Source organism: Amia ocellicauda, chromosome 16 (assembly GCF_036373705.1).
Source record: "Amia ocellicauda isolate fAmiCal2 chromosome 16, fAmiCal2.hap1, whole genome shotgun sequence".
Taxonomy (NCBI): domain Eukaryota; kingdom Metazoa; phylum Chordata; class Actinopteri; order Amiiformes; family Amiidae; genus Amia; species Amia ocellicauda.
Window position 1 is genome coordinate 27287434 of NC_089865.1, and position 19658 is coordinate 27307091.

At 41.4% G+C, this 19658-nt stretch overlaps 1 non-coding gene across 1 annotated transcript; it reads right to left on the minus strand.

The window, feature by feature from the left end:
* Positions 1-903: 903 nt before the first annotated feature.
* trnah-gug (transfer RNA histidin (anticodon GUG)) lies at positions 904-975 on the minus strand. The gene has a single exon. It is a non-coding gene; the product is annotated as a tRNA-His (tRNA).
* Positions 976-19658: the final 18683 nt, after the last annotated feature.

Here is a 19658-nt window from a genome sequence, read left to right on the forward strand (position 1 = left end):
GCAATGATATCACAGATTCCAATACATAACTTTTTAAATATTATTACTACTACTGTCAATGTGATGTTTACTTTTGGAATATTTTGTAGATTACCATACCGTATACTGGCCTATCTCGACCACTGGGTGTTCGTGTAATACGAATTAAATATAAGCAACGGCAAGGATAATTGTAAATTGACAATTCAACACACAAACTCGATGTCTCATGTAGCCTGTGGTTGCCATTGACAGCTTGAGCACAGGTGATAAATGTGAGATATGGGGCAGATTCCTTACAAGATCATGTATATGTTTGTGTTTTCATATGAATTGATGTATTTTTGATAACTAGTTCTTATGCATCCAAGAGATAAGGATATGTTTTCTCAAGCACAAAAATAAAGATAAGCAGAGAGTAATAGAAGGAGATGTGTGTTTTGAATGGCCGTGCGTCTGGACAGACAAGTGTCAAAGTTCTGTCGTTACAAACAGCAGGCCAGGCCTGAGCCCTGTCCGTTCCTCTCAAAAGGCATGTTTTGGCGGGAAACTGACAAGCAAATGCACTGTTCTCATTGAACAGTTTCCAGTGTCCGCTATACAACACGCATCATGTACTCATGAATTCGAACTATCTCACATGAGCCAGCCCTGAGCTTTCTAGTTTTGTGTTGATTTTTTAATCACCCTGGCGACTGGATTCGACACCCAAACAATGAAATGAAGTTACATTAATATCGATGATACTTATTAATGAATTAGATGGATGTAATCCACAATGTTATTAATTTGCAAATACAGGTTCAGTTTTCTATATTTAGTTTAACTTTATAATGTATTGATGTTGTTGCTGATATAACGATATACTTTCATAAAATGGAATGTTGTGAGAAAGACACCGGGCTGGTGAGTGGGGTCTCCCATTGCCGTGACCCGGATTCGAACCGGGGTTGTTGCGACCACAACGCAAAGTACTAACCACTATACGATCACGGCCAGCTACTTGAAAGATGTTCAACAGTTTATGGAACAGGCGCCGGAAGATGTAATGTTATTTTACCATAGTATTCATTTTTAAAGTATACTAATGATGGTCATATTTCTTGGGTGGCGCAGTGTTGTGTGATGTAGGCTTATGTTTTCTAAGACTGACGTGGTGCTGAAAACAGCTCCCGAGAACAAGCCTCCTGCTCAGCTACATGACAAACTAATTACAAATGTGTATGATATTGCACTTGCCATTTTAGTAATAGTCCTCTGCGTGTTTCGTTTCATACCGGTATAGTCATTTTTGTAAGTTGCATTGAGAGTGCTGGAGAGTAATTAAGTATTTGTAAACTAATCTATAACATCCTATCTATCGCTATATGTGTGTATGTGTATGTGTGTGTGTGTGTTGTGTTTAAAATTAATGCTATAGTGATGTGGATTGAACCCAGAGTGCCAAATCCAGACTACAATAATTCCAACTGCAGGATTGAGGCGATCTAATGGGGAACCCGACATTTCGGTCACTGCAGCCGCTATCACTGTAACACAGACACACAACATAAAGACTGAAAGAAACAAACACAGCTGTAACGTCCCTTTCCAGTCGCCTCGCACTAAGGTGCTCTGGGGACTCTGTGTTTGTATCCAGACGAGAGGAATCCAGCTCAGAGGTTCACATATGGTCGGGCGCATAGGATTCCTAGTTTTCAGGCAGGCGGCCCTGTTTCAACTTTTGGTATGGGATTGCAGTGTCTGTCAGAATCGTTCCAGTCACCCTCTATCACATTGTATTGTACTGTACATTACAATTAAGAAAAAGTGGAATGTCGTACTGGACAATCAAAGGACGCAATGATATCACAGATTCCAATACATAACTTTTGAAATATTATTACTACTACTGTCAATGTGATGTTAACTTTTGGTATATTTTGTAGAATACCATACCGTATACTGGCCCATTTCGACCACTGGGTGTTCGTGTAATACGAATTAAATATAAGCAACGGCAAGGATAATTGCAAATTGACAATTCAAGAACACAAACTCGATGTCTCATGTAGCCTGTGGGTGCCATTGACAGCTTGAGCACAGGTGATAAATGTGAGATATGGGGCAGATTCCTTACAAGATCATGTATATGTTTGTGATTACATATGCATTGATGTATTGTTGATAACTAGTTCTCATGCATCCAAGAGATAAGGATATGTTTTCTCAAGCACAAAAATAAAGATAAGCAGAGAGTAAAAGAAGGAGACGTGTGTTTTGAGTGGCCGTGCGTCTGGACAGACAAGTGTCAAAGTTCTGTCGTCTACAAACAGCAGGCCAGGCCTGAGCCCTGCCCCTTCCTCTCAAAAGGCATGTTTTGGCGGGAAACTGACAAGCAAATGCACTGTTCTCATTGAACAGTTTCCAGTGTCCGGTATACAACACGCATCATGTACTCATGAATTCGAACTATCTCACATGAGCCAGCCCTGAGCTTTCTAGTTTTGTGTTGATTTTTTAATCACCCTGGCGACTGGATTCGACACCCAAACAATGAAATGAAGTTACATTAATATCGATGATACTTATTAATGAATTAGATGGATGTAATCCATAATGTAATTAATTTGCAAATACAGGTTCAGTTTTCAATATTTAGTTTAACTCTATGATGTATTGATGTTGTTGCTGATATAACGATATACTTTCATAAAATGGAATATTGTGAGAAAGACAACGGGCTGGTGAGTGGCGTCTCCCATTGCCGTGACCCGGTTTCGAACCGGGGTTGTTGAGACCACAACGCAAAGTACTAACCACTATACGATCACGGCCAGCTACTTGAAAGATGTTCATCCGTTTACGGAACAGGCGCCGGAAGATGTAATGTTATTTTACCATAGTATTCATTTTTAAAGTATACTAATGAATGCCATATTTCTTGGGTGGCGCAGTGTTCTAGGCTTATGTTTGCTAAGACTGACGTGGTGCTGAAAACAGCTCCCGAGAACAAGCCTCCTGCTCAGCTACATGAAAAACTAATTACAAATGTGTATGATATTGCACTTGCCATTTTAGTAATAGTCCTCTGCTTGTTTCGTTTTATACCGGTATAGTCATTTTTGTAAGTTGCATTGAGAGTGCTGGAGAGTAATTAAGTATTTGTAAACTAATCTATAACATCCTATATATCGCTATATGTGTGAATGTGTGTGTATGTGTGTGTGTGTGTTATGTTTAAAATTAATGCTATAGTGATGTGGATTGAAACCAGAGTACCGAATCCAGACTACAATAATTCCAACTGCAGGATTGAGGCGAGCTAATGGAGAACCCTACATTTCGGCCACTGCAGCCGCTATCACTGTAACACAGACACACAACGTAAAGACTGAAAGAAACAAACACAGCTGTAACGTCCCTGTCCAGTCGCCTCGCACTAAGGTGCTCTGGGGAGTTTGTGTTTGTATCCAGACGAGAGGAAGCCAGCTCAGAGGTTCACATATGGTCGGGCGCATAGGATTCCTGGTTTTCAGGCAGGCGGCCCCGTTTCAACTTTTGGTATGGGATTGCAGTGTCTGTCAGAATAACAACATGAGTTTATTATCAAGGGGGATTTCGTTTGTATCGTTCCAGTCACCCTCTATCACATTGTATTGTACTGTACATTACAATTAAGAAAAAGTGGAATGTCGTACTGGACAATCAAAGGACGCAATAATATCACAGATTCCAATACATAACTTTTTGAAATATTATAACTACTACTGTCAATGTGATGTTTACTTTTGGTATTTTTTGTAGAATACCATACCGTATACTGGCCCATTTCGACCTCTGGGTGTTCGTGTAATACGAATTAAATATAAGCAACGGCAAGGATAATTGCAAATTGACAATTCAAGACACAAACTCGATGTCTCATGTAGCCTGTGGTTGCCATTGACTGCTTGAGCACAGGTGATAAATGTGAGATATGGGGCAGATTCCTTACAAGATCATGTATATGTTTGTGTTTACATATGAATTGATGTATTTTTGATAACTAGTTCTGAAGCATCCAAGAGATAAGGATATGTTTTCTCAAGCACAAAAATAAAGATAAGCAGAGAGTAATAGAAGGAGACGTGTGTTTTGAATGGCCGTACTTCTAGACAGACAAGTGTCAAAGTTCTCTCGTCTACAAACAGCAGGCCAGGCCTGAGCCCTGCCCGTTCCTCTCAAAAGGCATGTTTGGCGGGAAACTGACAAGCAAATGCACTGTTCTCATTGAACAGTTTCCAGTGTCCGGTATACAACACGCATCATGTACTCATGAATTCGAACTATTTTACATGAGCCAGCCCTGAGCTTTCTAGTTTTGTGTTGATTTTTTAATCACCCTGGCGACTGGATTCGACACCCAAACAAAGAAATGAAGTTACATTAATATCGATGATACTTATTAATGAATTAGTTGGATGTAATCCACAATGTAATTAATTTGCAATAAGAGGTTCAGTTTTCTATATTTAGTTTAACTCTATTATGTATTGATGTTGTTGCTGATATAACGATATACTTTCATAAAATGGAATATTGTGAGAAAGACACCGGGCTGGTGAGTGGGGTCTCCCATTGCCGTGACCCGGATTCGAACCGAGGTTGTTGCGACCACAACGCAAAGCACTAACCACTATAAGATCACGGCCAGCTACTTGAAAAATGTTTGTCAGTTTACGGAACAGGCGCCGGAAGATGTAATGTTATTTTACCATAGTATTCAATTTTTAAGTATACTAATGAAGGCCATATTTCTTGGGTGGCGCAGTGTTGTGTGATGTAGGCTTATGTTTTCTAAGACTGACGTGGTGCTGAAAACAGCTCCCGAGAACAAGCCTCCTGCTCAGCTACATGAGTAGATAGTAGGGTTTTTTGGGCGCGGCCTATTTTGTTATGATGTATGTCCTAAGCTTATTAATATTCCTACGTCATAATGGGGGGCGTGATTTTAGGTAGAGTTAATTCCTTAATTATTCCTACATCTTATCCGTCAGCAAGTGTACACCCACAAAACCCTGAACAACAAGGCCGCCCATAACCCGTTGTTCTTGTTGTTCTTGTTGGTCAACTGTAGAGTGTGAATGGGTCGGCTCTTCCTGTAGTGTTTGGGGGTCTTTTTTAAATATACATGTAATGGTTTAGTAAATCTAAACCGTTATAAGTTCAACAAGTTCTGTTGTCTGTAATGGTCCCAGGTCTTAACAATGCCAGTTTTGAATGGTGCGTTTATCATATTCACACTGTCTCTGTCTCTGTCTGTCTCTCTCTCTCTCTCTCTCTCTCTCTCTCTCTCTCTCTCTCTCGCCCAATCATTTCATAAGATCAACAAGTTCTGTTGTCTGTAATGGTCCCAGATCCTAACAATGCCTGTTTTGCATAGGGTACTTATGTTATCCACACTGTCTCTGTCTCTGTCTGTCTCTCTCTCTCTCTCGCCCAATCATTTTATAAGATCAACAAGTTCTGTTGTCTGTAATGGTCCCAGGTCCTAACAATGCCTGTTTTGCATAGGGTACTTATGTTATCCACACTGTATCTGGCTCTGTCTCTCCCCTCAAATTTAATTAAAAATAAAATTAAAAAAGAGGGTGTGTGTGTGTGTGGGTGTTTGTGTGTATAGGTAAATTATTTTTGTAAAAATAATAAAAATAAAAAAAAAATAAAGCTGTGGTTATATTTTATCTCTCACATAATGTGTTCATTCGTTTTACTTAAATACATTCTAGGGTCTTAAAGCTCATAAGAGTTAGACTTAAGATAAGGATATGCTTTTAAGTTATTTTAGCGGTCTCAATCCCTGATGATAAGGAATCATTTAAAAATAAAAACAACTGATCACTCAATGCTAAATAGATCACAACACTCAATGCTAAATCACTCACACCATGGGGGGCGGGGGTGGGCTCAGACAACAGTAGGTATGGCGTGTGTTATCAAGACATTCAGAATACTTTTAAACTATATAATTTATAAGCTTTGTAAATTAAACCCAAATATCTCTTTTGCGGGGATAAACGCTGTTCTGAGTAGTTTGTGACTTGTTCAATACCAAACAAAGCATCGCTATTAAAAAAAAAAAAAAAAAAAAAAAATCACTGTAAAAGCGCTAGTTATTTTACATCTTTATAGTTATTTTCTTGGCTCAGGTTGTTTTTTAGCGCTTATAAAGGCCTGAAATATTCTTAGTGGTTGTTGACTATAGGTCTAGATGCTTAAAAATGTTTTTTTGAGAGACCAAAAGGTTCTAATAAAAGTTTAGAGTAGAGAGGAGAGAGATCGTCTCCATCTTGGTTTCTATTTGAAATTTGATGCAGTGTCATTTTATTGGTTGGTTTTGATATGTTAATTGGTAACAGGGCGGCACAAAGACCAGACCAGAACAATGCCTTACAAGCAGATCCGGCATGTGGCCATCAGTATAAGTATGAAGGTCTGGTCTTCAGCTCGACAGACTCATACTGCCCTTTCGATTTCAGACTAAAGATCAACAATGTCCGGAAACAACATCAGCGACTTCGATTTAAACGAGTTTTTAGGTAAGTCTTCAGATTATTTTCATTGACTCAGAACGTGTTGTGTGCATGTATTGTAAATAAGGCTATAGCATCTGTTTTAAGTTCTGTAAAATTATTTTTCAGCCAGTCAACAGGAGTTAATTCCCAACGCTGAGGAGATCATCTGGAACAACGACGGTAAGCTTTTTGTGTTTGCGCTCATGGGTTCTTATGTATGGGTGTGTGTGGTTTTGAAGCGGCTCATTAGAGTTATGAAAACGTTTTAATATATATTAATGCCGGTCTCTTTAATTACACAGAAACTATCGAAAGGCCTGTGATTAATGTCTCCGAGGATCGACCAAGAGAAGTGGTTGTCCCTAGACAGGCTGTCTGCCGACCGGGTAAGAACTAAACCCCCGTTTGTTTGTATAACGTTTCTGTAAGATGTTTGAGTCCAGTTTTGTTAATTTAAAAAAATTATCCTTTCTAACTGTATTAAGAAACGTGTTTCGAGACAACGAAAGGCCTTCCACATCGAGGGCTTGTTTCGTTTTACCTTCGAGAACTGTAACCTTTCAAGAATCTGAAAGGTCGTCAGCCCCAGTATCTGATAGCTGTGAGTATATATCTGCAGTCTGTAAATAAGAGGTTAAAGCTTTTTATAAAGCGGTGTGGTTAAAGGTTAAACATGTCTCTTACCTTCACAGCGGTGCAAAAAGCTAAACCAGCCGAAAAACATAAGAAACGATTATTCTGTGGAGGTAAGTAAGATCTTTCAAACTTTAATGTTTTTAAAAGGGCTTTGTTTGTCCATTGTGGGCTAATATTTAAGTGATGTGTGCCTGTTTCCTGTAGGGCGGGGGGTTCTGGGAAAGATCTTTAGAAGTCCGGACAGGTCTAGGCTTGTTTCTGGTTTATCTCCCGCTATTATACTTCTGTTTTAAAGTGGTTGTAGGAAAAGGCTTGAAGGTGTTCATTGTATTTAATATTTAAACAGATCGTGAAAACGTTTGTGAAACAGGAAGTCCCGGGATCAGGAAGCCTTTACACTTGGAAGGTTCGTTTAAAAATGAAATGTTGTTGTGTGTGTGTGTATACAAGTTTTTTTATTAACAATATTACAGTTTTTAAAGAAACATTTAAGAAACAGTTTATTTACAGCGGCTTCTCTGTTTTACATTCATTATAAGGTTTTAGATTTTATCAAGTCCTAATAAATATATTGTCTGTAAATAATAAGGCGTTGTAGTGAATGTCTAAGGCTATTTTCAAAGGTCTAAAAAAGCTAAAGGTTTTGAATGTCCTGGACATGTTGTTTTAAGTTTGATTTCTGTCGCCGTTTAAAGATGTAAATGTAATTTATATTTTTATTCTTCCCAAGACTCTTGGGATAGTCATTCTGTGGATGAGCTATTGAGGACAATTACCCCGTCTAAGTGGGATCAAACATCTTCCCCGGTGAGATCACCGAGAGGATCCCCCACGGTGGTCTTGGAGACCCCCCAACATCTACTCAGGCCACAGCCTTCTGGGGGTAATTCAACACCCCAGATTCAGCCCGCCGCATTGTCGGGCGGAACAAATACAGCCATCCAACAACCTCAGGGGTCGCCGTCAGTCAGGGCTGACACACCACCCAACGACGGCCTGGTTTCAACATCGTCCCCCCAGACCCGTTTCTTGGCTACAGAAACGCGGAACAGTACCCCGCGCTTGGCCAGGGTGTCACCGCAAAGGCCTTCTTGGTCTCCGTCCGTGAGTATACGCTCGCTCCTTGTCTTGATTTACCGGAGCGACCATCCTTTGAAGCTGAGCCAGGCCACCAGCTCCCGGAGCTACTTCCTGAAGGTCGGCATGAGTTGCTACATACTTTGTTACAAAATCAAAGACTTGTGTTAGTCGGGCAAAACCTGGTGATAGAGAGCCAAAACACCCTTATTAATACCCTTACTAACGAATTGTACCGTATTTAATGTTTTAATAGACACAAAACGCCTTACTATTGTGGGTTGTTGGAAAAATAAAAAATAAATTAAAAAATGTCCGGACTTGGTAAAAGAACTCACGAACTAAAGGATTATGAACAAGCTAGGGCCCCAAAAAGACCTTCCCGAGAGAACATCCCCGGCCCTGTTGTGAACTCCTCTGATGTCCCAATGAACCTGGAACTATTACAAATGATAAATGATTTAAACTACCCCCAATTACCACCGATAGAATGTGAATTAACAGACTTACCGGTGAACCCCGACCTGTTACAGATGGTCAATGATATAAATAACCACCTACCACCGGTAGCGCTTATAGAGGTTCTCCCCCTAGTTCACCCCGATTTGTTTGAAATGGTGGAGGCTTTGGAGGAGCTACCCCGACCAAATTCTGCCCCTATTATAAATGATTTGAGTCAATTAGAACACAGGATGGCGGCAGAAGCAGCCGTCACTATAGAGGAGGGTCTTGACATTAACCGGTTGGATATCTTTGAAGGACTTTTACAGGCTTTAAATGAGCCTCCTCAAAAAGGGGGTTTTGTAGATGTCAGCAGTGGGGGTGTTCGGAATGTGGAGGGATCTGAGACTGATAAGGCTGTGGAGGACATGCTCTGTGAGAATGTAGGGGTGAAGGCTTTGTTCAAAATGATGATGTGTCCAAGAGTTCCAGTGATCCCGTTATTATAGATAGACCGGCCTATAACAATTTTGAAATGATTCAGCGTTTTAATTATGCAGAACTTTTAAATTGTGACAATTATGCAGAAATATTTGTCAACATACACGAGGCCTTGCAAAACATGCTTGAACAGGTTGCTGAAAGGGTCAGACCTCGAGATGTTGTACAGTTAGAACTCAGAGGGGATGATTTGTTTAGCAACCTATCTGTAATGCTGAGTGGAGATAATTTAGATGTTGATGAATTTCTGGCTAAAATCGAAGCGTTGTTGCAAAGTAACGCAGCCATCTTAGCTGATGAAAGTCTGTCTCTGGTAATGAATGTGGTTCGTAACCCTGAGGGTGGGGCGCTTAGAAGACTGTCGAAATGCTTGAAGAACGACATAATTAGGACCAAGCTCAGGCAATTAGTGGTGAGTTCCAGTGGGGACAATAAGCTCTGTTTTGCTTACAGTTTAATAAAACTACTCACCCCCGACATGCCTGAACCCCAAGCTCTGCAAGAGGCTTTAATGCTTCATCAGAAGGCCGGCTTAAACTCTCAACAGATGGTTGCCTTTTCAGACATTACCAAGTTTGAGGAGTTGTTGTCTTTAAAAATTGTTGTGTGGTACCGTTGTGAGGTAAAGGAAGTATTTGTGAAATTTCAGACACATCCTGAAACCCATACACAGACACTGTTTCTCTTCCTAAGTGATAGTCATTACTTTGGAATAAAGAGTTTTACGGCTTTTTTGGGTATTTCGTATGTTTGTCATTGGTGTTATAAGGCCTTCAATGATAAGCTTAAGCATCGCTGTGACGGTTACTGTAACGTCTGTTTCAATCCGCAATGTCGTAAGGGTTTGGCCCCTACCATCCGATGTAAAGATTGCTTAAGGATTTGTCTCTCAGCGTTCTGTTTTTCCGAGCATAAGGTACAGAGGGCCGCTGCTGAGGGGGTTAAAAAATGGAGTTATTGTGATCAAACTAAATATTGCCCGCAGTGTTGCCTCCAGTACCGTTTTCATGAGGTTAAACCACACAAATGTCTGGAGCCGAGATGCAGGATCTGTAATGCTGATTTAACCCCGGGGTCCGAACACCAGTGCTTTATTCAGCCGGTTAAAAAGGAGCCGCCACACAACCGGTATGTCTTTTTTGATTTTGAATGTCGGCAAGAAATCGGGGTCCACGTTGTTAATTATATACACTGTATTGACTTGTTGGATCGTGAGTGGTCAGCTAGCGGTGAGAGTTGTGTCAGGGATTTCTTTACGAGGTATCGCGGTCCAAAATACCTCAATTACACATTTATTGCCAACAATGCTAATGGTTATGATTCTTACATTTTGATGAAGTATCTGGTGGAAAATGGGGTGACCCCAAAAATAATAGCTCAGGGTAGCAAGATCATGTGTTTCACCGAAGAAGCTTTCAACCAACGTTACATAGACTCGTTAAATTTCCTCCCCATGAAATTGAGCGCTTTGCCTAAAGCTCTGGGTTTTGAGGCTCAGAAGAAAGGTTGGTTCTGCCATTTTTTTAATACTAAGGACACTCAAAATTATCGAGGCTCCTACCCGCCACCCTCTTATTACGGGGTTGATACTATGATGTCTCATGAGAGGGCAGAATTCTTTAAATGGTAAAATACGGTTAAGGGAGGTGTTTTTGATTTCAGAGAAGAGATGGCCGCTTATTGTAAAAATGATGTGGTGATCCTTTAAGAAGCCTGTGTGCGTTTCCGCGCTGAGGTTATCAACACCTCAGGTCTCGACCCTTTGCAAAGTGTGACCATAGCGTCTCTGCATGAAAATGTATCGGGCCAATTTCTTGCAGAAAAACACTATAGCGGTCACCACTTCTGACAACTATCGTGCTAGACAAGAGAACTTTTCGACTGTCTCCATACAGTGGCTGGAATACCTGAGTGCCAGGGAAAAAAATCTTCATCAGACATGCTTTAAATCAAGGGGAAATCAAAATGGGGCCTTACTACTTAGACGGTTTTAGCGACGTGTCCGGGCGGCGTACCGCTTATGAGTTTGCTGGTTGTATTTACCATTGCTGTACTCAGTGCTTCGACCCAAACACCTTTAACCCAGTAACACAAAAACTCTGCGGTGATATGTACATTGATGGAACGAATTGAAACTTTAAAAAACACCTATGGTTTGAACGTGCTGGTGATTTGGGAACACTAGTGGACGACCCTGAAGCAACAGGATGCGGGGGTACAACGGTTTATGGAAACCTTGGACTTTCCTGAACGTCTAGAGCCCCGGGATGCGTTATTTGGGGGTCGTACCAACGCCCTCTGTTTACATTATGAGGTAAAGGAGGGTGAGAGAGTAGATTACTATGATTTCACCAGTCTGTACCCTTATGTCAACAAGACCAAAATGTACACGGTGGGGCATCCAACCATTGTTTATCGTGACTTTCTCGAAATCGGTCATTACTTTGGTTTGATTAAGGTCACAATGTACCCTCCTCGTGAGCTGTTCTTACCCGTGTTGCCTTACAGGTGTTCGGGGAAAATTGATGTTTTTACTGTGTAGAACGTGTGTGGAAACTGAAAATAAAACTACCTCTTGTCTGCACAGTGATGAAGAGAGAGCACTGACGGGTGTCTGGTGTAGCATTGAGCTTGACAAGGCGGTGGAGAAAGGTTACAGAGTCGGTAAGGTGTATGAGGTTTGGCATTTTTCTGAAAAATCTGATACTCTTTTTGCTGATTACATTATAACCCATCTGAAAGGGAAACAGGAGGCATCGGGCTATCCCTCATGGTGTGTTGACGCCGCGGCCAAAGAGCGATACGTTCAGCAATATTTTGAAAAGGAAGGGATCCGTCTAGAGCCGGGGAACATAACTGTAAACCCCGCCAAGAGACAAATGTCCAAACTGATTTTAAACAGTCTGTGGGGTAAGTTTGGGGAAAGAAATAACCGTCTAAACACAACCTTGATTAAAACCCCTGAACAGTTTATAGAATTTATGTTTTCCAAACAACATGCAGTATCACACTTTCAATTCTTAAATGACCACGTGGCACAGGTCCAGTGGAGGGCCCCTAAAGATTGCCCCACCAAACAGGGGAACGTTAATGTTTTCATAGCGGTTTTTACCACGGCTTAGGCCCGGCTTGAACTGTACAACTTAATGGATCAGTTGCAGGAACGCACGCTCTATCATGATACTGACTCTGTAATCTTTGTCACCAGGCCAGGGGATTGGGTCCCTCCCCTCGGGGACTACCTTGGGGAGTTAACGAGCGAACTAGATCCTCAGGACCACATAGTGGAGTTTGTTTCAGGGGGTCCTAAGACTTACGCATACAGAACGGCTGTGGGTAAGACCTGTATGAAAGTTAAGGGTTTCACTCTGAACCATTGTAACAACAAGCTCATTAACATCAAGTCTCTGACGACCCTGGTACAAAGTTTTGTAACCGAGAAAGACGTGCCTCCTCGTGAGATTATTACAGCCGGAAATCAGATCTATCGCAATAAAAAGGGGTACACGTTGGAAAATAGATCACTAAACAAACGGTTCATGGTGGTGTACAATAAAAGAGTGTTGAAGACTGATTATGCCACTCTGCCTTATGGATATTAGCGCTGGTTTTGATAACAGACTTCAACACCCTTTCTCCTGTATTATAGCCGGTCCCTCCAATTCGGGTAAGAGCTATCTTATAAAGAACATCATAGAAGATGTGGACGCAACCGTGTCCCAAGCTCTTGACAACATAGTGTGGTGTTACTCTTGCTGGCAACCTATCTACGATGTTTTGGCTTCGAAAAAAAATAATCTGAAATTTGTGCAAGGTCTCCCCGCCTCGTTGCGTGACGATGACTTGTTCTCGCCCGGTCAAACTAATCTAGTGATCCTTGATGACCTGGCCGGTGACAACAGTGAAGTGGAAAAAGCTTTCACAAAGTACACTCATCATAGGAATTTAAGTATTATTTATTTAGTTCAAAATCTATTTTTTCAAGGTAAAAAAAGCCGCACTATTAATTTAAACGCCAATTATATAATTCTTTTTAAAAACCCCAGAAATAAACTACAGGTCACCGTCTTGGCTCGTCAAATGTACCCTAACCAGACCAAGTTCTTTTTGGAGGCATTTGAGGATGCCACCAAAAAACCCTACGGGTACTTGATTGCGGACTTAAAAGCACAAACCCCAGAAGACTTTCGCCTCAGAACAGGTTTGTGCCCGCCCGATTGGCCGGCAGTGTATGTGCTAAAGAAAAGGAAATAAATAAGAATGTCTGTTCGGATTAAAAGAAATCTGCCGCTTTTGCAAATGTTATTTGAAGGGAGCCCGCGCCATAGGAAAGCTGTGCTGGCAGGGGTCCCCTCGGATTTGATCGAGACCCTGTGTGAAATAGCTTTTAACATCTTACGCGGTAATATACCCCTAACCCCTTCTCAACATTCTAAACTCAAAAAACAAAATGCGGTTATCAAGATCATCGCTAATAAGAAGTATTCTATTAAAAGAAAAAGAAAGAAGATTAATCAAACCGGGGGTTTTATAGGACCGCTGTTGAGCATAGCTGTGCCTTTCCTAACCAGTCTTCTAGCTTCCAGAGTGGGTTAATAATGGAATATGCTCAGAAAATGTTTTTGATCCCTCAGGAGCAGCTTGAGAAACTGAGAAAAAATGTTGTCGGGCCAGAGCCCATTAGACAAACTGCCGAAAACAACCTGGACTCTGAAATGAAAGCTATACTGGCCAGGGCCGATTTAAATCAGTATTCCAAAGCCCAGTTGTATAGCAACACGTTACAGCGATACCTCTGTCTGGTTATACAGGGTGAAAAAGATCAAAACATTTTAACTTTAACCATGGCCTCTCAAGAAAATGGTTCTGGGGCTGATGCGGGGGGTACGGTTGATAAAGATGTTGCGGTGACCGAACCTGTTGAGAGTTCAGAGGGAGATGTTGTAACGGATGTTTTGAGAAACATACCGGCCAGAAGCAAAAGACATGCAGAATATATCCTACACAAAATGGTTCAGAAACCGCGGGTAACGGCTTGGAATGAACAGGGTGAATTTGTTTGTAAAGGACAACTGATCAAAGGTTCACACATGTTTGATTTGTTGAAGAGCGTCACTAGCACTAATAAGGTACCCGATAGTCGCCGACCTGTAGGCTGGAATGCTTTCCTACAGGCGATGGCCTGTCTGAACATGCCCCAATCAACAGTTCCTAACCAGGAAACGCGACAAAAAATCTGTCTGTGTAAAGAGGTGGAGACTGATCTGACTCCGATATCTCATTACTCTGACCATGCTGAGCAACCATCCTCAGGATCTATCCATCGTTGGGAAGCTTATTAATCTCATGTTATTATTTGTCTCCCCTGTAAATAATGACCCGACAAACAATTTTTTTTTTTTTTTTTTTTTTTTTTCAAATGTTGTACATTTATTTATAACATAACCCCTGCTTTGTATAAGAATTGTGTTGAATAAAAACAAAACTAATGATTCAAAGGCTGTTTTCATTATTTTTTCACCTTAACACGCATGACATCTTTTAAAATCCTCACAAGAACACCCCATCTGTATACATGGCTGGCTAGGGTTGTAAATCATTGTGTTATAAGGGGGGGTCCACAGTGCCCTGACAAACTCTGCCACTTTTTTATCATTTTGGCCTAAATCCTCACTGTACAAGGCCATAATATCGGGGTATGACCTTCCTTTAGATCTATGATATGAGAAAAACACACAGTGTTGACCACAAGTGAAGGTCTGAAGACTTTGTACTTGACGACCGCTGTAAATTGTTTCTTGACAGTTGTTGAGCAGAAAGTTATTGATCTTCCGAGGGAAAGGTCTGGAATCCGGGGGGTTTCCATACGAATCAAAAAATTCACCACGGTGGTCCTCCCTTAGATAAATAGCCAGCCAATGTTCTCCGGGCATATTTTTAGGGTGTGTGTTGATTATGTACATTGCAGGTAAATTCTTGATCTAAAATTTAGGCAGCTGGTCGCAGGCGTAGACTCCTTGAAACAGTTTCCGTGAGCCGGCCAGGACATTCATGATGTGGTTGAGCTCTCTGGTGTTCATTTTAATAATAATCATACAGAACGTTTCTCCTCTGATTCACCTCAATAATGTTGTCAAACACAGCATACACGACCATATTTACAGTGCGTGGTAGAGGCTGCTTGAAACGCATCTCCAAACGCAAAATGCCCGACTTCATCAGTGAAAAATGTTGTCCACACTCTTCATCAGGGGTCAGGTTGAAACCGTACAGGGTGTAACCGCTGCAGTATTCCCGGCGATCGATCAGCAGAGGTTGATCCTTGAGATGGCGACCCGTAGCCAGTACTAGACTGTAATATTCACGAACCGCATTGCCGTTTTCAAAGTCAGGTTGAAAAGGTCTGGATGGAACCTGCACACCATCGACGTACAACGCTATAAATTCCGCGTTATAATGTTTAAAGTTAAAGGGGTTCTTGTTGTAAACCCTGGTAAATGCATCATTATCCACGAGACCTATAATAACCTGTTTTGGGAGCTGTCCTAGAAACAGATTTTCCTGGTTCATCACCCGTGTCCCTGCGGAGATACTGTGGACTTTCATATAGACTCTTTCGATCGGGTACTTGGCGTTTGCCGTCATTAACGCCTGCGCGTGTCCTAGTTTAACCGCCGGGGAGACGGACACTTTTTTCACAAACAGCGAGATCGATAATATGGTCAGTTTATATTTTTCAGTATCAGGGGTCATCAGACAAAAAGCACTTTTACTACGGATCATTTTAATTTTAATGTCTACCCCGTTGAGCATGAGTTTTTCTTGGAAAAATATGTCTGCATGGATATGCCCCATTAGCTCAAAGGTCCGCCCTTCTGTTGAAAAGGCCGTTCTTTTTTGCAAACCCTTATTGAGTCCCTCTGGATCCTTGTCGTCCATAGCTTCCGGGGTGTCTTTGAAGAAAAGGCCGGGGCTGAACTGTTTGCTTAGGGTCTCATCACTATAATTAAGGATACACTCCATCATGGCTCTATAGGGGTAAGTATTGCTGCTTTGACTAATGAGCCGATCTCCCAGGGTCACATCCACCTGTGAAAACATGGTGGCCACCGGGTAATTGATGACCCCAGCGTTGGCCGTCTTCTCGATTGCATCGCCATCCTCATCAGTCACTTTACAGTTCATTAAAACAAATGTGTTATTCAAATCAATATAATCCTCGCCATTGCCAGCTATAAAAAACTCCAGAGGGGCCGTGTCTGAAATTGCGGAAAGAGGGGGAATCTCTACATATATGCTCTTATCTATACTCGTTTGAGTGTATGGAACTGTAAACAGATCCAGTTCTGATTTGACGCATTCTTCCGATAGACTGTGGACAAAAGACATGTTTAAAAGATGTATCCTGAGGCTCTATTTGTCTTTCTTTGAGACTTTCTTTTTGCAGGTTTTTTCTTGTGCTGCTTCCTTCTCCGAGTGTTTCCACGATATGTTGGAGAATGAGAGATTCTTCGTTTTTTGTTAGCCACGGATCTTCGTCGCCCTGGTGGACACATGCTGTTTCTTCTTTTACCCCCCCTCCTCGCCATTACCATGAGACCCGAACCCTCCTGATGCTCATGGCTAGCTGCCCGGTTCATAACATTGGTGAACACGTCACTAACAATATTTTTAGCCGCTGATTTCAAGTGGGGTCTGGCTATAGCAAAGCCTCTCTTAAGCAGGGGTACGGCCATTCTAAAGAGACCACGAAAGAGTCCTCCTAGACCGGCACCATACATTGTGGGGGCTCCTACAAAACCGGGCAAGCCGTACCCGGCTTGCATCTTGTAATAATCCACATAGGCGCTAGGATCTACATAACCCCTTGAGGTAGCCATTTTAATAATGTACACACTGTTTCAGGGGTCGAAAATGTAGTTTGACAATAACTTTACCGAAGCGGAAGGGTACGTTGATATTCTGATCCGATTTTACTTCGATCGTGATGTTGTCAAAGTGGGTCTTTGAGACTGGTACGTAGTGTGGCTTGTCATAAGTAATTGTGACCATGTCATTGCTTTTACCTTTAATAAGTACATTTCTCAATAGGGGGACATAACTATCCCCGACCCTCTGGTGGGTTATGATATCCGTATACACATAAAGAGTGTAAAAGCCGCCCCTTATGTCAGCCGGGAAGGGGGCCACCACTTCTGATTACCTGCTCTCTGTGTCAGAATAGAACCCTAATATACGCCCCAGTTGGCCGCTGGTTTGAATGCTAATACCTGGTTTTGACACCTTGTACACTCTGTTTTTAATAGGGTTGTAATATAGCTTGATGTTGGGGGTGCCTTCTGAGAACTGTTTATGCATCTCATCTAATATTTTATCCACATTGTCATAATAACCTCCTTGTATCGTGAATGTCCATTGACTCTTTTTAACATCATCAAAAATGGTGAAGGTGGCATCCTTATCTTGTAAAACTGCCCAAGTGTAAGGATACTGTATTTCCGCCAACCCCACTTCCCACGACCCCCTTAGATCTATAGATTTTCCAAATTGTACCGTGTAACTGGATATTTCATTTTTAGGGTATATATCGAGAGAGGCGTTACTGGGTAGAGTCACGTAGAAGCCTCCTGATTCCATCTTGAGTATCGAAAGTAATGCCCCCAACACACCCGCGGGCATGTTGTTATAAGGATTGAATATCGCAAACCTGTTGTTCCGGGACCCAACTATTGAACTTTTCAGGCCATCCAAGCCATTTCACCAACACATATTTTTTCAGGTTCTGGGTTTTTTCAGCTAATATCTTTTCAACTTTGTATACACTGTCTTTACCCACAATAATTTTTGTAACTCGGCTTCGTAAAACGTTCCTTCTATATCCTCCCCGTCATAGTCTTTTAACCGGTACATGGGGGGGTCTCTAGCCAAGTGTTCGGTAACTGTAAAATATTTGTCAGAAAATGTTTGTTCATAACCTTTGGCAAAAGTACTCCTTAGCTTTGAAACGCGAACCACATCACCGATGTTGAACTTATAAGTAGTTTTTCCCTTAATAAATGGTCCGTATCAATTTTTATAGACCTTAAAAGAATTACTTTGATCAACATCTATAGGCTTCATTTTAATACTGGTGTGATACCCTTGGTTGTAAGCATCGATAAAATCCTGAACTTTATCAAAATACTTGAACGTGTTGACCGCTGTAAAATATCTCCACATTTTGGTCTTTATGGTGCGGTTAAACCTCTCCACTAACGATGCCTTAAGCTCATTACCGGTGGTGAAATGATGTATTTTGTGTCTCTTCAGTAGATTCTGAAATTCTCTGTTGAGAAACTCTTTTCCTTTATCAGTCTGCAGTTTTTTAGGACATCGACCCTGGGACAATATATCCTCAAAGGCCCTTGTCACTGCCCGACCTGTTTTATTATGTAGAATGCGAGCCCAGGCATATTTTGATAACACATCGATACACATCAACATAAATTTGTGACCATTGTTATGTTTTGATAAATTTGACATATCGACTAGATCGATTTGCAATTGTGAGTCTATGTCAGTTGCATATACGCGGTTTCTTTTAAAGTTAATCCTGAGAGGTTTATGTAAGGTATAGGCGTCTTGTTCCCGTAACCATTCTGAAACATCCACATCATTAACCTTCACTCCGGCCTCAGCGAGTCCTCTTTGAAAACCCTTCTTACCCGCCAAACCCCCAATCTTGGCTGGGTTGTAGTATTGTTCCTGCATTTGGGGAGCTTGCCGAGTCATTCTGTCAAATAACCACACAGACCCACACTATGCGCAAAGTTTTTATACAAGGTTTTTAATTCAACTTCAGGAGAGCAGATACCCCTTTTTAGACATTTGCGAAAAGTATAACATACACAGCAATTTTTTCTATGGTCCAGACAAAAAGAAATCAGATGATTGGTTACTTGATCTATATCAACAAATACCTGTTTCTTTATCTTGTAGGCACACACCTCAGTTACATATGTAAATAAAACAACAATATGACCTATTTTAAAAGTAAACAGAGGTGTATTAAACATGCTCAGTAAAAGGTCATACAGATGTTGATGAAATGGCCTAATATCATTCTTGGCCCCCTTGAGCGCTTCATCCTAGTGTTCGTACCCCCCGGTCTTTGTTACAGCAGCCATTAACTTTTCCAGGTTTGAAAGTTGATCCTCATCGATGTTTAAATCTGTAGAGAAAAGGCTCGCGTTGGCTACTTTTCTGTCAAGCACATGGTGTAATAGCGCTCTCAGGTTAGCTGCAGAGTGTTGATGACAGAACCAGTTGCAGAAGCAGTCCAGAACATTCCCCATGTTCAAAGTCCCTTAGTTCAGGTCAGAGTCTGAATCAGTGGCGTAGATGTCGAATTCTTCGTCGCTGCCCCCAGCTTTAACTTCTTTACGGAAGAAATAAGCTTTTAGCTTGCCAGCGGTTTTTCTACTCGGCTCATCCAGGTCATTGAGCAGC